The sequence below is a fragment of the Carassius carassius genome, chromosome 7 (genome assembly GCF_963082965.1).
Source record: "Carassius carassius chromosome 7, fCarCar2.1, whole genome shotgun sequence".
NCBI lineage: Eukaryota > Metazoa > Chordata > Actinopteri > Cypriniformes > Cyprinidae > Carassius > Carassius carassius.
Window position 1 is genome coordinate 22,339,741 of NC_081761.1, and position 16,117 is coordinate 22,355,857.

At 39.6% G+C, this 16,117-nt stretch overlaps 1 long non-coding RNA gene and 1 pseudogene across 1 annotated transcript; one reads left to right on the forward strand and one right to left on the reverse strand.

Annotated features, from left to right (window-relative positions):
• The window catches only part of LOC132143245 (pseudouridine-5'-phosphatase-like), a 76,967-nt pseudogene that overhangs the window by 15,365 nt on the left and 45,485 nt on the right, over positions 1-16,117 (forward strand).
• On the reverse strand, positions 1,141-2,821 carry LOC132143728 (uncharacterized). The gene is made up of 3 exons (XR_009434274.1): positions 2,758-2,821; positions 1,925-2,606; positions 1,141-1,384 (listed from the first exon to the last, which is right to left on the reverse strand). It is a non-coding gene; the product is annotated as an uncharacterized LOC132143728 (long non-coding RNA).

Consider the following 16,117-nt stretch of genomic DNA (forward strand, 5'->3'; position numbering starts at 1 on the left):
CACACACCATTACACACAAAAACACAAACACACACACAAACAGAACAAAATAAAACATATTTATTTTTTCTGTCACCCCAAATACATCATCCAGAATTAACACAATAAAACAGTCAAAGTAGCATGTAGTGATATGCAATTCAAGTTTCTGAAAACTAATGCAATAATTTCTATATTTACCAACAGATAGCTGAAAATGACCTTTAAATGTCTAACTTTACATAAATTAAGATTATTTTTGGGGCATCATCAAAGGGGTCTTGGTTCTTTTGTTTCCTCCATTGTGTGATTATTTTCTTTTTTTCTTTTGTGACATTCACAAATCCAAACTGATGATCCCAAATTAAACTTTTATAGATAAGAACTTTTCACAAAATGTTTGCAATGTTCCTTTTTGATCCATGTTGGAGGTGACAGTAATTTAACACAATCACTGTCACCTCCAACGTCGAACATCATTTTGAAAAGTAGAAATGTACGAGAAATTTGTAGGAATTTATTTAATTTTAAAAATGAAATTTCCCTTAAATTAAATACACTCACCAAGTATAGCATCAAGTTTTTTGCTATCAAGCTGTGGCTTTGATTCCACATCTTTGTGTGCCCCTGACTGTCTTCCTGTCAAGCTTTTCATGAGACAGGGTTTCCCTTCCATAGACAAGCAAGGCAAGGTCCCCGATGTATACTGACGGATTTGCCGTCCGCAGAGAGTTAAGCCTTCGCTAGGAGACCTTGACATCACAGGCTGGCATGAGAACCACCTGAAAAATAATTGTCAGTTTGCAATTGGTTATACGTTGTTGTTAGACACTAAACTAATGAAATGATAATGAAACACATTCCCTGGGATATATATCTATTCGTCATCTGTGCATTAATGCAAATAAACCAAGTTATTATTCCCCAACCAAATAGGAAATCTGAGATACATTACCACATTTCCCAATAAAATGAACTAGGGTCCGAAATGCTCCTGTGCAATGTGAGATCCTGTCTAAATCCTGTCCACACTGCTTTTCCACAGCATTAAACATTTCATTGGGCAATATGGGAATGCTTCCTATATTTCCTGTGGTCAGGCAATATTCATAATAACCACTTATCACACACATTCAGCATGCAATTGAATATGCAGATTTTTCAGGTAATGTTTATAATTACTGCCAATTTGATTTACTGGGACATTGTATAATCACCTTCCCACATGGACCGTAACACTTATATGCATGTGCGGTACTTACCATATCATCAGACAACACTTGAGGAGAAACACATGCAGAGTCTACTGATGTTGAAGGTGTTGCAAAAGTGGATGCAGTAGGTGAGGTCTGAAGTGTTTTTTGTCCAATCACTTCTTTCAACTTTGTCACTACTGTGGGAAGCTCTGTTAAAAGAATGGAGATATAAATGATTATAAGAAAATTGTGAAAAGGCCTCATAACTGCATGTTGACACAAATGGCAAAAATAAATCACTACTCACAACAAAATGTTTTTTTAAAACATTTAAATATTATTCGAAATAAATACTGATTAAATAATTACCATTCACCACACTTGTTTGTGCTTTGTATAATATTAAAATGGTTTAATTTGAGTTACGTCTGGTAAGGAACACTGTTAGTTGCAGCAGTCACTTTGCTATAGCAGTCAAACATGCTGCAATGCTTCAGATTTATAGAATGTGCTATTTGTAACTATTTTATGAGGTTGCAGGTGTTTAACCCTACACACAACTACCCTTTAAATGTATTGCTTTTAGCTGCATTTTCATTAAGTTTAGTAAAGTGAGCCCACACTTTCTGTAGTTTTGCTCTGTCAGCCATGACTGTAGAGCACAAAATGTAAACACACAGTTGCAACGTCAAGTTGTGTGTTTGCGTTCAAAGGGCAGATTATTATTAATTTTTAATTCATATAATTACCTCTCATGGGATCAAGTATCTCTTTAATGTTGTCTTCTTTTAGCCTCCTGTTCTCTCTTTTAAGTTCCTTCATTTGCTGTTGTACCTTACTCCAGTTTCTGGCAAGTATGTCCTCATCTGATCAGGACTCATTTCCGATAGCTGACTGGAACACAGAGAGCAAAAAGAAAAGAAAAAGAAAAAAGGTTTCCCCTAAAATTTGAAAATCTTAAAATAATTTACCTGTAAGGAAGTTTGCTTTGCCATCAGCTCCTTCTTCAGGTTTTCAATCATTTGGCCTGCTGCCTCTTTTGGGGTACATGTTGTCTTTTTACACTTTTGCAATCAAAATGACAATTTGAAGTTGTTCAATACCAAGGATTCAATTCAAATTGATTTGTATAGTGATTTTCAAAATATAATTCCAAAGCAGCATTACAGAAATGCATGTTTGTGTTACAATTAAAGCAGAGTAATATATTGCTTTCATTATAGCAATGGACATTTGTATTTGTCCTAGATTCACATACAGATGTATTTATCCATCTAATTACCTTTTTTTTTTTTGGCTGTTCATTCTCCTCTTCTTCTACATCCTCCATCAACCAACTGTTTGGCTTTGTCTTCCTCCTCAGTGTTTGTTTCCAGATGTCTTCACCCTTAATGAACTGTTCCCTTTTCTGGCAGAGATCACTATAGTTGTCTGTCAAAAAAAGTTGTGTGTACATTGTGAAAAACTGGGTTCTCCGCTGTTCCTAAAAGACAGTCTGTGGTATTTTTTTGCTTGTTTACTTATGTCTAATCCGTCAAGATTAGTGATGCAAACCTTAATTAAAAGATTAAAGTTAATTTACCACCGAACATTAAAACCTTTGCAGGAAAAAGGGCTGGACAACTTTTCTTTTTTCTGCTTTTTTCTGCCTTTTTCCCACTTCACACTCATCCATCCATCATCTTCATCCTCGAGTGTGGGACATTGTGTTATAATTTGTGTTAATTAATTAAATCATTTTTGAACAATTTTGCTGGTATTCAGTACTCATCCAGTCAATTTTACCCACTTCCAGGCTCTTGTCCTTGAAATAATAAATGGCAAATGCCATTGTTTAAGTGTTGTGACTGACGCTTTTTCTTTATTTTCTTTTTGCTTTGCAGTGTTTGTTGCTAACAATAGGTCGTGTTCTTAATTAGGCAAGAGCTAAGATTCGGATGTGCGCGAACGGATAACATGACTAAATTTCACGACAGAGAGTTACAAATTATTAAAAAAAAAACTTCGGAGATGCATTTTTGTTGATGCAGGTGTTTGCAAGATAAAAAATGGCAAAGCGTGCAAGACCTTACAAAAGGTACTTGGAAGATGACTCGGAAATAATTCCAAGGAGAACCAGGTTCAGATGGATTGAAAATGACAATATGGTAAGACATTTTTATTTTTAAAGTCGACATGAAATTTTATTTTTGTAGCGCATGTTATAATCTTGTGGTGAAAAATTAATCCGAACAAGTACACTCAAAAAAATATTTCACCCCAAAAGTTAAAACTTATGTAATTCAATTAGATGTCAATTTTCCATCCAATTTAATCACATAAATCCAACGGAAAAGTTAACATTTGTTTAAGCTTCACCCTTTCATGTTCAGTTAACGTAAATTAATTAAATACATTTTATGAACACTGATGAACTGTGATTTAAGCTTGTAAAAGACATAAACTTTACTCATTTTCAATAACTTATTGTTACTTGCGTTATATAATCACCTTACCTTTTCTTAATTCTATTAAATAAATGGACAAAACATGTTACATTTTCAAACATTTATTGTTGTAATTGGCCCATGACGAAAGTAACATCCAATCTGGCCAAAAAAAAACATGAAAGCAGTACATACTGTAATGCAGTACTTAACAAATAAAAGCAACTGTTTTCTGCAGTTTCATGAATCCTTATAAACTAAATCATCCAGTGGTTATAACTCATGTTTGACTTTTTAGCTATGTGTGCCCACAACTAACAGGGATCAACAAGAAACCATTTTAAAATCAAAGACTAATTTCACATTTTCAAGGTAATACTGTCATATTATTGCATAGTACAGTAAACAATGTGCTTTCTCCTGATCTACAACACAAAACAGAAATGTAAATGGTCCCTTCTCTTCCTAAATATTTGTTAAAATAATTAAATAACCAGGACCCTTTATACAATAAAATGAAATAAAATACAATAAAATAATAATAATAACTATGTATTAACAAGGTACTTGTTGAAGGTACCTGAACCTACCCCTAAACCTAACCCTACCCCATGCAGTTACCTTGTATTACCAGAACATTCTTAGATAAATACACTGTAAGTACACTATAAGTACATGTAAGTACACATACTGTAAAATAAAGTGCAACCGAAGTAATAATAATTAAAACAAAAGGGAAAAAAGAAAAGCAAATATTTTACTTCACATGAATCAAGTTTTCAGCACTTTTTAAATACATATAACAGGTTTTCACATTTCAGCATTTAGGCCATTACAATGTGTCCTACTCATTGCAGAGGGGTATGCTGCATACCAAAAGATCTTCTCAGCCATGCCTTCAAAAATGTCAGACCTTTGTTTTGATGGTGGAATAAGTAGCATTGCACTTTTGTTGAACTCTGTTTTCGCTCTCTGCTGCTGAATTTAAGCAGAACATGAACAATTTGAAAGGACTACAACGAGGCTAAGAACTGTAACACGAGACAGCCTCAACGCTACTGGAAAACGAGTTATCTAAAAAGTTGACTTCCTGGACTCAATAGCAATAGAAGTAACATCTCCTGTATCAAAAGTTTCAGAGCTACAGGAAGCAGGAAAGTGCAGTCTCTTGCATGCTGGAGTTAGTGTCATCAGTTTGTAGAGGGCATTCTTGTCTAAATGTTTTCAATGTTCCTCCAGTTGTTGGAAATATGTAGGCAACCAGTGAATGTCCTTTTCACAGAAACATTTTAATTTTAAGTGCTTGAACCTTTGGGGAAAGCTTGCTGCCCACAACTCCAACATCACCAGACTCATCCTCAACACCAGCACCTTCTTTGCAAATCACAAAAAGCCCCAGAGTGGTCTCAGAAATTTATTTTTCTGCTTTTTCAGGGTTGCAGTCCTAAGGCAAAAGTAAGTAAATAAATATTAAATAATTTAATAATAATAAATAAATAAATAAATAAAGAACACATTTTCAGTTTCACTGAAATATTTGCAACATACAGGCTGGCAATGTAAGTTAGGTCCTTAAAAAGGGCATACGTATACAAACCTGAAATTCTTTGATGACTGTTGTCACGTCCTCACTGAGGTACACACATAGACTCTGGATGACAACCTCGTTTGATGTGTATGTCACCACACTGAAAATTTGACACAAAATTAAACAATCAGAAATGGCACTACAATAAATACTTATTACAGTTTGATATTTTTTATTGCTTCTTAAGAAATTAAATGCAATATATATATATATATATATATATATATATAACAACACTTACTGTAATTGAGTGATTGCCCCAAACTGAAGATAATGTGGAATTATGTCACAATGATGAGGTCTCGGAAATAGTAAAGATGCATATAACTTCAGTTTTGTAATGAAAACTCTGCACTAAAAGAATGCGTGATCAACTCAATGTACAAAATTAGTTTTAAATGGAAATCCTATAAACTTTTACATGTATCTTTCATATACTCATTGTCACACACCTGGACTCATTTTGTGTGTTTTTTGCCCCTGTGACCCAGTCTCTGTCTCTATGTGGTTTGATTAGTTCCCAGGTGTGTCTAGTCATTTCCGCATGTGTTCCATGTCCCTGTTAATTTAGTCATTCCATCCACCTGTGTTTTCCCTATTATCCCTTGTATAACAGCCTTGTCCTTTCAGTTCTGTTTTGTCGGGTCTACTCGTCTACTTGTTACTTGTCAACTTGTCAACTCGTCTACTTGTTACTTGTCAACTTGTCTACTTGTCCACTTGTTACCTGTTACTTGCCACTTGCCACCTGTTATTTGCTACTTACCTTGCCTATGTTTGATTTAATAAATCCTTGTTTCGTTTATCCCTCGGTTCCGTGTTCCTTCCAGCAGCGTAAGCCGTGACAGAAGACCCGACCTAAAAAGTTAAAAACTGCGTGTTTTCCCTCCGTTTTGTTTTCCGTTTTTTCACAGTCTTTTTCTTTCCGTAGTGTGTAATGGATCCCCTCTATCGCCCCGAATACCTCCTCCTCCTGCTGGAGCAGGAGGGACTTTCTCTCGAGGACCATACTAGACGGTTTCTCTTCCTAGCTAATGCCACCAGCTACCCGGACCACGCGCTCTGCACCTTTTATCACGCCAGCCTGAACTCCAGGTGCAGAGCGTTGTCGCCCGAAGATGGTCCTCGGGAGGATTTCGCCGCATTCATAGAGTGGAATCTGGTGAGAAATGGGTCACCTCTCACGGTCGGCCCAATGGAGGATCTCGCCAGGTCCACTCTGGAGAGCCCAGCCTACAATCTCCCCATGGTACGAGGCATAAGCCCGCGCCCACCGATGACGGAGAGCCAGAGAGCAACCCGTCAGACCAGGTGCGAGAGCCGGCGACACTGCCCACCACGAGGGAGCAAAATGTGGAGCGCCAAATGGGTCAAAATGAGGGGGTTTCCAATTCACCTATGCCAGATCCTCTGTTAAGCCCAGGAAGGGCTCCTGATCTTCCGTTAAGCCCAGGACGGGCTCCTGATCCTCCTGTAAGCCCAGGTCGGGCTCCTGATCCTCCTGTAAGCCCAGGACGGGCTCCTGATCCTCTGTTAAGCCCAGGAAGGGCTCCTGATTCCCCGTTAAGCCCAGGACGGGCTCCTGTTCCCCCGTTAAGCCCAGGACGGGCTCCTGATCCTCCGTTAAGCCCAGGACGGGCTCCTGATCTTCCGTTAAGCCCAGGACGGGCTCCTGATCCTCCTTTAAGCCCAGGACGGGCTCCTGATCCTCCTTTAAGCCCAGGACGGGCTCCTGATCCTCCGTTAAGCCCAGGACGGGCTCCTGATCCTCCGTTAAGCCCAGGACGGGCTCCTGTTCCCCCGTTTAGCCCAGGACGGGCTCCTGATCCTCTGTTAAGCCCAGGACGGGCTCCTGTTCCCCCGTTAAGCCCAGGACGGGCTCCTGATCCTCTGTTAAGCCCAGGACGGGCTCCTGATCTTCCGTTAAGCCCAGGACGGGCTCCTGATCCTCTGTTAAGCCCAGGACGGGCTCCTGATTCCCCGTTAAGCCCAGGACGGGCCCCTGATCCCCCGTTAAGCCCAGGACGGGCCCCTGATCCCCCGTTAAGCCCAGGACGGGCTCCTGATCCCCCGTTAAGCCCAGGACGGGCTCCTGAACCCCCGTTAAGCCCAGGACGGGCTCCTGAACCCCCGTTAAGCCCAGGACGGGCTCCTGATCCTCCGTTAAGCCCAGGACGGGCTCCTGATCCTCCGTTAAGCCCAGGAAGGGCTCCAGCCCCAGAGCTTACTCCAATGCCTGCTCCTCCAAAATTCCCACCCTCCCACCCACTCCTCCTCCACTGTCGTCTGGCTGCCCCTCTGCTCGCCCTCAGCCTACCATCATTGTTGTGCGAGCTCAGCGGGACCGCCATCCTCCAGCGACGCCTTGGTCGGCGTCTCCCTCACCTCCGCCTCCAGCCTCTGAGGCCTGGACTCCGCCTCGGCCCGTTGACCCGTCGGCTCCACCATGGCTCCTAGCTCCTTCCTCTCCGCCGTGGCCCGGCAGTCCACATGCTCTGCCTGGCTCCCTCGTCCCTCCGGCTCCGCCTTGGTCTGGCGTCGTCCATCCTATGCCTCGGGACTCCACTCCTCCGGCTTCGCCTCATCCCTCCGTCCCTCCGGCTCCGTCAGGCTCCTTCATCCCCTCGGCTACACCTCAGTCCTCGGTCACTCTGGCCTCACCGCGGCCTTCCGGATCCACATCGCCGCGTCAGTCACCAGAGCCATCAGTTCCGCCTAGGACCTCCGGCTCCTCCCCGTCACCCTGGCTCTTCGGCTCTCCGTCTCCGCCTCTGGCTCCTCCTCCACTTGCTCCGTTGCCGTGGGTCGAGTCCCTGGAGTCGGTGACCATTCCTCCTCCATGGCTCCTTCCTCCGTCAGCCCCACCTTGGGCCGTTATGGCTGTGGCCTGGGTCCTGCTGGGTACCTCCTGCTTCAGATCCTTCCTGTCTCCTCCCTGGCTCCTCCCTCCGTCATCTCGTCCCTGGCTCCTTCCTCTGTGGTCCCTGTCTGCTGGCCCCCTCCTGGGAGGCTGTCCTCCACCGGAACCTCCTCCCAAGTTCCCACCCACACCTCCCTTTGTTGTTTCTACGGTGCGAGGACGCACCAACCGGGAGGGGGGAGTACTGTCACACACCTGGACTCATTTTGTGTGTTTTTTGCCCCTGTGACCCAGTCTCTGTCTCTATGTGGTTTGATTAGTTCCCAGGGGCCTCATTTATAAAGCGTGCGTACGCACAAAACGGGGCTGGAAACGTACGTACGCCAGTTCCCACGCAAAGGTTGTGATCTATAAAAAACAAACTTGACGGGAGAATGTGCGCACCTTTAAGCAAACTTTGAGCCGTGCGTACGCACATTCTGGAGACAAAGGGAATTGGCGACACCGATGGGGAGGTCGTGAACTGAAGTTAGATTGTAGAAAATAAATGTGAGAAGAACGATTATAAGAATGAATGACATTTAATTTTCACTCCATTTCATACGTTATATCCACATTATCATGAAGATTAAATCCAACAGTGTTATTTGTGCCGATTGTTTTAGGCTATATACATCTAGTAAAATCCAAACGTAATTCAAAATGTATTAAAAGTAAAATAAAATAATAATCAGCGCTGCCTTACAGTCACATTGTCCACAACGGGAGCACAGGAGGACATGGCGCGATACATGTGATAGCCTACAGAATAGCATGAAATACCCTTTTATTAGAGAACTGCAGAACACAGTGTAAAAAGGAAATATTTTCCTTAATGTACATAGCCTATATCATAAAATGTCAAAGTCTGCAAATACAGTCATGAAGCACAATCGCTACTCATCATCGGTCCTAACTATTACGGTGTTCATTACAAAACCGTCAAGAAGCATGTGTTCACTATAACATTTTTGTCTTAAATTTTCGCCCACAAATTAATTAAGTGATTTTGTCAAGGTGTTAACGATCAGTCTATTTGCTAGAAACATATAAATTCTCCGGTGACCCGGGTATGTAATGCTTCATGATGGCACTCCTGGCACTGTTGGAGGATTACGCTAATGGCAGAATAAAGAGAGAACGAGTTTTCAGGGACCATGATGATTTCCTGGCCCATGATGATGACTGGCTAATAAGCCGATTTAGATTCCCTAGAGCTGTGCTCTTGGATCTATGTGCTGAATTGGGTCCAGTATTAGAGAGGGCAACACGCCGGAACCATGCCATCCCAGTCCAAATACAAGTCCTCACCACTCTGGGGTTCTTGGCAACCGGCTGTTTCCAGCGGGAATTGGCAGACAGGTAAATTAATAATATAAAAAAACTATAAGTAATCCTCAAATTTGTCTCTAAGACCTTTTTGTATATGAAATAATTCTATTGGAATCTATCATCTCACCCTATAGGTCTGGTATATCACAGCCGTCCCTGAGTGCCATAATTTCTGTCGTTTTAAATGGTATACTTAATATGGTTAGTCGATACATCAGGTTCCCCTACACTGTGCGAGAACAGGCCGAAATTAAAACGCAATTTGCAGCAATGTCTGGTTTCCCAAATGTAATCGGCGCAATTGACTGCACTCATGTTGCTATAAGGGCACCATCTGAAAATGAATTTGCTTATGTTAATAGAAAGCATGTGCATTCTATTAATGTGCAAATCATATGTGACTCCAACATGACCCTCACAAACATTGTGGCACGCTGGCCTGGTTCAACACATGATTCCTTTATCTTGACACATAGCAGTGTAGGGAACAGACTAAATGCAGGCGCAGTACGTGATGGCTGGCTTCTTGGTGAGTTTAACAATATTAAAAAGTAGAAACTGTAACAATTTTGTTTTTAATATAATTATAACCTGCAGGCGACAGTGGCTACCCCCTGAGACGCTGGCTCCTCACCCCATTTTTAAACCCGCAGAGCGCAGAGGAAACTCATTATAACGAGGTCCACTCTCGTGCCCGCGCAGTTGTGGAGCGTGCCATCGGCATCCTGAAATGCAGATGGCATCCTCTGGATGCCTCGGGTGGCAGACTTTTATACCATCCAGCAAAAGTGTGCAAGATTGTCAGGGCGTGTGGTGTTTTGCACAATATAGCACTGAGAAACGGTATTCCTCTCCCTCCTGATCTCCCTCTACCCCAGCATTACGACCCCGAGCCACAGCCCCCTGGCCGACAAGAGGGATATCAACGAGGTGCAAGAATCCGTGAGGATGTCATGCGGCGTTTGTAAAGAAAGACAAAACTCAAGGTTCATGTTTTAACTGCATCTTTTAATGATTGTGCAATTTCTTGCATCACTTCTCTCATCTGCCGTAGCTCATCTGCAACCCTGTTGACAGCGTTTATTGTCTCTCGCTGTAACTGCAGGACTGCGTCAGTGAGTACCCGACCACTTTTGGACGTGCCAGACGCAGAAGGGGCACTGCTTTGAGCCGGACGCTGTGCATCTGCATCTGAGAACCCCTCACCCTGAACCTCCTGTTCATTTACAGCTTCAGACTCCGGAAGGACTGGAGGACAAACAATTGGCAACATTTATCCATTTATCACCCCACACACTCAAATGTACAGCGTTAATGATTAAAAATCGGTTTAACCTTGCTCCTCTGTGTTTTCAGTCACGTCAGTGTCTCCCTCCTTTTCCGACACAATACCACACACGCTGACCTCCCCAATTATAGCCGCGATTTTGCTGTCCACTGATGTGAGATCAGCTGTACATGGGCCCCCACCAGTTGCAGCCACGCTCTGGCGGTGGGAGGACAGTTTTCTCTTTGCCTCCACCTTGAATGAATGAGAATCTTTATTTCACATATTTTGCATACTGTAAGCACATGTAAATAAAACTTTTTGAAAATCAATATTGCTATTTATATAGGTATATAGCCTAATAAAACACAAATGTAATATGTTGGTAAAAAAAAAATTTGTATACCTTCAGGTCGGACCATTTTTTCTTTAATTCTGCAACTGTCCGTTCTGTCCCACTGACACAATTGACGGCAGAAGCAATACTTTGCCACTCGCACTGCTTCTTTTTATTAGTGACCCCACTGCTGTGGCCACCAAATAACACAGTTTTCCGAGCCTCCACCTCCCCTACAAGTGTTTCAATCTCAGTATCTGAGAAATAACGTTTTTTTCCTCTTTTCTCACCTGTCGCCATTATTAAAATTAGGCTAACAGAAATGCACGTTTTCACTTTCTTGGATTAATTAATTGGCGGGTCGCATGCCAGTTTTCCAGGTATATATGGGATTCCACTCTCATTTACATGCTGATCAGCAATCATGAGGTGATTTGCATTGACTATTTATGGTTAAAAATGGGCGTGTACAGGGCGGGATATGAGGCTGGTTCACGTACGCACATCTGCGGGTGATCTGTGATTTATAAAGGGAACATTGCTTACAGGTGTGCGAACGCACGGTTTTATAAATCGGAATATTTTTTGGCGTACGCCATTTTTGGCTTTTGGGCGCACGTAAACTTTTAGTAAAGATCCTACGCATAGTTTTATAAATGAGACCCCAGGTGTGTCTAGTCATTTCCGCATGTGTTCCATGTCCCTGTTAATTTAGTCATTCCATCCACCTGTGTTTTCCCTATTATCCCTTGTATAACAGCCTTGTCCTTTCAGTTCTGTTTTGTCGGGTCTACTCGTCTACTTGTTACTTGTCAACTTGTCTACTTGTCCACTTGTTACCGGTTACTTGCCACTTGCCACCTGTTATTTGCTACTTACCTTGCCTATGTTTGATTTAATAAATCCTTGTTTCGTTTATCCCTCGGCTCCGTGTTCCTTCCAGCAGCGTAAGCCGTGACACTCATATAACTTAATGTCTAAAAAAGAGAGAAAAGATCAACACTTTTACAAAGAAATGAAACTAGTACAGTTTACAAAACACATAAACATATTACAAAAAACAAACTATACATACCGTAAGTGAGTGATTGACTTTAATCCGATTCAATGTGGAATTATGTCACAACGAAGTCTCTGGAATATTAAAAACGACATGATTAGATTTTTATAATGAAAGTACAACTCAGCATGAAAATAATTAATGTTCCACTTCATTTTTTTTTAACAGAACATCTTACAAAATGTTACATGCAACTTTCATATTATGTCGAGGATGTTTGTACAATGCTTTAGCGTAGTTGCAAAGTATATTTATAGAAAAGCAAAATGGAAGGTTACATAGAGATGGCTAATCTATTATTTAAAAAAAAGAAAAAAAAAGAAAGAAAAGTCAAGGCAAGTAACGTTAATCTGCCCCAAAAGATGCACACAGTCGACCATATACCTTAAAATGGTTCAATTTGCATATATTTGATAACATATTTGTTTTTACCCGAGATCCTAACGTTAACAGTCAACTTAAGGTAACAGTTACATGTTCTAACATGAATGTAAATTACGTCTAACGTTAGATGACAGTTAAAAAAACACGCCTAATCTGCTTAAGTGCAAAAAATAAAAAGTAAAATAAAATAAAAAAAAAACAATGTAACGTTAGCCTTAGAAAGCCTACATAACGTTACTCAAACGGTATGGACCGTAAGGTTTAAAATGATCAAGAAAAAGTTAGCAGGGAAGGCCGAAAATATCTAACGTTAGTTCATTCACTAAAAAGTGCAGTTGGCAGCTACGGTAAATCAAGATCGATCATATTATACAAAATAGCTTATATGTTAAAGTCTACATCAATTATACATGAAGAAAATATCTTACCTTTTATAATCTCCTCAATCGTTCTTCATTAATCATCTCACCGCTGAATCACCGTCGTCACGCGCCCTGGTTGAAATCCCGCCTTCAGGTTTTTTTTTTTTTTTTTTAATGCGCATGCGCAACATTCGCATTCGTGCTTTACTGCAACGAATTAGGCATGGTTTATGTAATTTGATCAGGTTGGTTTCGGATCCATTACGTTAATGTTGCGAAAGCGTAATTCAGAATAATAATAATTATTTCATATTACATTACTATTTTTTTTTGAGAGCACACACACAAAAAAATGTTTGCCGTGGTAATCTTTAATCAAAATCTGAGAAGTTATTTCCGGTCTGGAATGGCGTTCCTTTTCTGATAACGTCAGTTTGACGGCTTGGGTTGAAAACGCTTAACCACTCCCCTCAAACCATTAGTCTGCTATGAGCAGAGATGGAGACGAGGATCATTCCATCCTTATGTTCATAAACATTGTTCGCTAAATGTCTTGAGAACTGAATTGTATTTTTGAAATTCAATAAAAAAATATACGAATAAAATAAATAAAGTTCCGATATTTTTGCTCTTTAAACCTTTTTTGTTAAACAATCTTTCCCACCCAAGTTACACCATGAAAACATTGAACGTTAAGTCTTCAAATTTTTTGATAAACCTCAAGGGTAGGCCTATGAGCAATATGGTATGGGTCTTGTAATCTATTATTTGGCTGTACATAGCAGGATCATTGTGCGTAGCTATGCCATGTTCAGTAATAGGTCTTTGGCTATTGTTAGCCTTCAACGATTAGGTTAAATTAACTTAAATTAACATTTTATTGCTGACAATAAATGTAGGACTAGTTGCTATTTCTTGTGAAATGTTATATATATATATATATATATATATATATAAATATATATATATATATAGTCCTATGCCTACCCACACACATTAAAATAATTTTGATACATTAATTGATTATAAGTGACAGTTGTAGCATTACCTTTCTTTAAAAAATAATAAGTACAATCACGAAAGACAAATTTATCACAATTTCAAAAACAAATAAGCTGCACAACTGTTCAACTGATAATATTCAATCATCTTATTAGAATGATTTCTGAAGGATCATGTGACACTGAAGACTGGAGTAATGATGCTGAAAATTCATCTTTGACATCACAGGAATAAATTACATCTAAAATACATTAAAATATATTATTTTGAATTGTAATAGGCTAATCTTACAATATTTAATATTTTGAATTTCTCTCAAAATTTAATTTCAGAATTTCTTGCAGAGTGAAATTCGTTTAAGGCATGTATGTTCTACATGAGGTCCACATACTTGACCGGGTCCGTGTACTTTTGCATCCATTCATTTTTCCTTTTTTAACTCGTAATGGAAAAATGAGTAACATGCTTTCTTCTTTATTTGTTTTTAGACTGGTGAAAAACTTATTTCCCATAGCATATAAGCTAAAATGCTTATTTAATTGAAAATCAAATAATTTAAACAACTTTTTTTTTCGTTCTACAAAAATGTGAAATTTGATTTCTGCATTTTATTTGCGTTGACCCGCAACATTTAGATAATATGGAGCCCGCGAAGTGAAAAACAAGAACAAATCGAAAAAACAATCCGTGGACGGTTTTGCATCCGTCCACTCAGTTTATAAACCGTATGCTAGGCCTACTCACGAATTCTTAAACAGATCCCACGATTGGTTTAACAAATCGTGCCCACACGGATTAATAAGCCTAGCCACAATATTCTAATCCGCGCTCTCAGATTTGTAAACCGTGCCTTTAGTTTTAGCAATTTGTAGCCCACCCACAATTTCATAAACCGTGCCCACGCTTTCGCAATCCAGTCCCACGGGTTTGTAAACTGTAGTGTAGGCTATTCACGGATTTGTGGCCCCTCCCCCAGTATGTGCCGGCTGATTCAACCAGACCACCTGTTTAGAAGCGTGATGGATTGCATTTTGTTTAAACTTACTTTATTTTAAATGGATAATTTCTTGAATTTTCTAAAAAAAAAAAACGACATTTAGCCCAGGCTACTTTTATCATTAAAGTCACTTTTTTCGGAGGAAAAAGCTCAGTATAATAGAATAAGCAAATAAAGACTATATAATAAAAGAAATATAGGCTAGGCCTAATACAAACACATTTCCAAAACTGTAAAAGGTTAGGTTATATAAAAATAGAACATTAATAAATTATTTTATGATAAACATTGCCTATTACTGTTTTAGTTAACTCATAACGCAAATAACAATGATCATTATTATTATATTTAGGCTATATATTTAGTAGACGTTTTTATCCAAAAAACAAACAAAGTAATTAATCAAATTTCATTCATAATACAGGTTAGACAATAATAACACAGGGCCAAGATTATCACAAATAAACACAATATTTTGATGCATATCCAAGGGTTTGTGGGGCGTATAGAGCACGCACTGCAAGTAGGCACGGGCGCGAACCCTTGCATTTCCTATCAACAGTGGAAACAACTTAAAAACTCTATCATTTCTGGACATACAACTTAATAATACATCATTCGCAACTATACTTTTATTTGTGTAAACTCACAATAACAAGAAAACGTTGTGCTTTTGTAGCCTATAATAAAATAAAACAACCAGACGCGCTTTCATAATCTCCATGAACTGGCCTTCAAAAAAAAAAAAAAAAAAAACAGCCTAACATTTTTTTCCATATTAATTTATGAATATTTTAAATGTTTAATAAAGGGGCAAAAAGTCATAAACAGAAATCTGAAAATACGTCAATATTTGTTTTTGTTTTTTTTTTGCGGAGCATTTGGTGTATAGCCTACAATTCAAATTCAAATGTTGGTTTTCAACTTTGCGTTTTTTAGAATACAAATGTTATAAGAGCATTAGGACATATTTTAACAATGTTATCATTAAACATTTTTAGAATGTTTTAGAGAATGTTATCCTAACTTTAAGGAGAACATTCTGGGAACTTAAATAAAACTACCCGCTAAAAATGTTATAAATAATGTTTTAGTGTGTTCTTATAGAATGTTATCTATACCTTTAAGGAGAACATGCTGGGAACTTAAATAAAACTACTCAATTAAAATGTTATTCAATAGTTCACGCTTACATATAATTAGCTGAGGTATGGAATGCGTATTTGGCGTGCTGTCCGGGGAAGGGCTCCGAGCTCGGGAATGGCCCGAACCTAGAGTACCCCCCCTT